General features: G+C 47.8%; 1 pseudogene; it reads right to left on the bottom strand.

The window, feature by feature from the left end:
- Positions 1-848: 848 nt before the first annotated feature.
- Positions 849-1,268, bottom strand: LOC131381929 (small ribosomal subunit protein uS8-like; annotated as a pseudogene).
- Positions 1,269-3,163: the final 1,895 nt, after the last annotated feature.

The following is a 3,163-nucleotide window of genomic DNA, read 5'->3' as shown; positions in this document are numbered from 1 at the left end:
CAAAGAAAGGTCGTTTGGTTACAGAGACTGGTGTCTGTGTTCTTCTAGAAAACGTGAGCTCTGCTGAGATCAGGGAAGACTCTGGCAGGGGCCACCAGGCAGAATCCTCCAGACAGACTAGAATGAGTACAAAGGAGAACAGAACAGCTGTTGCTGGGCGGCTGGACTGAACAGACCTTTCTCACGTGTTGTTATTATTTTTATTTTTATTCATCTATTTGGAGATAGTCTTGCTCTGTTGCCCAGGCTATAGTGCAGTGGTGAGAACTTGGTTCACTGCAACTTCCACCTCCTGAGTTCAAGCTATTCTCCTGCCTCAGCTTCCTGAGTAGCTGGGATTACAGGATTGAGCTACCATACCTGGCTAATTTTTGTATTTTTAGCAGAGACGGGGTTTCAGCATGTTGGCCAGGCAGGTCTCCTGGCCTCAAGGGATCCACCCGCCTCGGCCTCCCAAAGTGCTGGAATTAGAGGCATGAGCCACTACACCCAGACTGTTATTATTATTTTTTAATTTGAGATAAAACAGAAGCCATGTACCTTTGAATTTTTCTAACCAAAAGTCTCCTGTTGGGGCTTACACAGAACCATTAACTGTCAAGGGTCTGAAAGATGTTTTTCTGCTGGAAGCCTCAGTTTCCTCATGTGTAAAGTGGGGAAAATAATAGTACCTGCCTCCTGGGACTTAAAGTTGTCTATGAGAAATGCTTAGTGCTGGGCATGGTGGCTCATGCCTCTAATGCCAGGGCTTTGGGAGGCCAAGGTGGGAGGATTGCTTGAGGCCAGGATTTTGAGACCAGCCTGAGAAACATAATGAGACCCTATCTCTACAAATTTTTTTTCCATGAGGCATTTTATTTGTAAATATATGTATTACATCCCTAGAAAAAGAATCCCAGGATTTTCCCTCCTGTGTGGTTTCGTCTTGCTTCTTCATGGTCCATGATGCCGGCTGAGGTTGTCAGTACAATGAAACCAAACAGGCAGGATGGAAGCAGATTATTCTGCCATTTTTCTAGATCTTTGAGCTGCACATCAAATCTGGGGCTGATCACTCCACACTTGTTTAGCCTGCCTGTGAGAGTCACAACAATTTTCCCAGCTCTGTGATCATCAATGATTTCAAATTCGTCAGTGTAATCATGCTTTATCATCACAGTGAGAAATCAGACGATGACTTCGGAGCACGGCCTAATAAGCACCTGGTGTTTGCCTCTCTTTTTGGCATTGTTGATGCTCTTGAGAGCATCAGCCAGGGGCCGGGCGCAGTGGCTCACGCCTGTAATCCCAGCACTTTGGGAGGCCGAGGCAAGCGGATCACAAGGTCAGGAGATTGAGACCATCCTGGCTAACACAGTGAAACCGCGTCTCTACTAAAAATACAAAAAATTAGCTGGGCGTGGTGGCAGATTCCTGTAGTCCCAGCTACTCGGGAGGCTGAGGCAGGAGAATGGCGTGAACCCAGGAGGTGGAGTTTGCAGTGAGCTGAGATCATACCACTGCACTCCAGCATGGGTGACAGAGCGAGATTCCGTCTCAAATAATAATAATAATAATAATAATAATAATAATAATAATAATTTTTCCTCCAAAAAGCACTTTGCAGAACCTCAGCAAGGCTGAAAAAAATAACAATAAAACAAAAATAGTCCGGGCACGGTGGCTCATGCCTGTAATCCCAGCACTTTGGGAGGCCAAGGTGGGTGGATCACCTGAGGTTGGGAGTTCAAGACCAGCCTGATCAACATGGAGAAACCCCTTCTCTTCTAAAAATACAAAATTAGCCGGGCGTGGTGGCTCATACCTGTAATCCCATCTACTTGAGAGGCGGAGGCAGGAGAATCGCTTGAACCTGGGAGGCGGAGGTTGCAGTGAGCCAAGATCGTGCCACTGCACTCCAGCCTGGGCAACAAGAGCAAAACTCTGTCTCAAAAAATAGATAAATAAATAATAAAAAATAAAAAAGTGCTGGACACCCAGACTGCAGACCTAGTTTCTGGCTTCTACTCTTTTCTTAACTTGCTGGCAAGCCTGAGGCAAATCCCTTGTCACCTCTAGGATTCTATCAGCACATCTGCGAAACGGGCGTTGTTGTCTTACGACATAGGGTTTCAAACATGTATGTTTCACAGTGAAACGCTTTGTGCAAAAAAAAAAAATCTTACGCTAGAAGCCAGCACTGTTAGGCCTCCAGTACTGTGAACCCCGGTGGGACTTACATCTGCTAGCACCTGTGACACTTTGCCGAAGGGCTCGACCCAAGCTCAGGAGGCTGCAAGTGCTGAGGACGTAATGCCCTTTGGGTGCAGATCTCGACTTTGCCCGTGCTCCCTTAACGCTTGGGCAAATAACTGGGAGGTCCTGTTCACTTGCTAGATAGCTCCTGCTTCCTTTCTCTGTCTCACTCTCCCACTCCCTTACCTAAGTTGCCTGGGATCACAATCCAAATCAACCACGTGTACTCAAATTTTTGTCTCCGATCTGCTTCTGCTTCAAACCAAGTTAGGATCCCCAAATGCAAAACAAGTACCAGCTATGGTCCCAGGAGACAGGCGGGTCAGTGAGGGCTGAGCTGTGCAGGGGCCTTCCCCAGGGGTGGGCCTGCACATGGGCCTTGAGCGATAGATTACTTTATTATTTATGTGTTTATTTTTATTTATTTATTTTTTGGGACGGAGTTTCGCTCTTGCTGCTGGGGCTGAAGTGTAATGCTGCGATCTCAGCTCACTGCAACCTCCGCCTCCCGGAGTCAGGCAATTCTCCTGCCTCAGTCTCCCAAGTAGCTGGGATTACAGGCATGTGCCACCACACCCAGCTAATTTTGTATTTTTAGTAGAGACAAGGTTTCACCATGTTGGTCATGGCTGGTCTCGAACTCCTGACCTCAGGTGATCCACCCGCCTCGGCCTCCCAAAGTGCTGGGATTACAGCCGCGAGCCACGGTGCCTGGCCTCAATAGGATACTTTAACAAGGAAGGGATTGACCGAAACATGGTCAGGTTGGGCGAGCAGGGTGGGGAAGGAAGGGACTAAATAGAAAAGCCCAACTAGAGAGGGAAGCTCATGAGCTGAGACACCCGGTGGTGGGACCCTGACGTGACAGTGCTCTGTCCCATCCTCCATGGTGACCAAGTTGCTCAGTGGCAGTTCTTTCCGTATCTTC

This window comes from Hylobates moloch, unplaced genomic scaffold, assembly GCF_009828535.3.
Source record: "Hylobates moloch isolate HMO894 unplaced genomic scaffold, HMol_V3 SCAFFOLD_19, whole genome shotgun sequence".
NCBI classification, from domain to species: domain Eukaryota; kingdom Metazoa; phylum Chordata; class Mammalia; order Primates; family Hylobatidae; genus Hylobates; species Hylobates moloch.
This window is presented reverse-complemented; position numbering and strand designations above follow the sequence as displayed.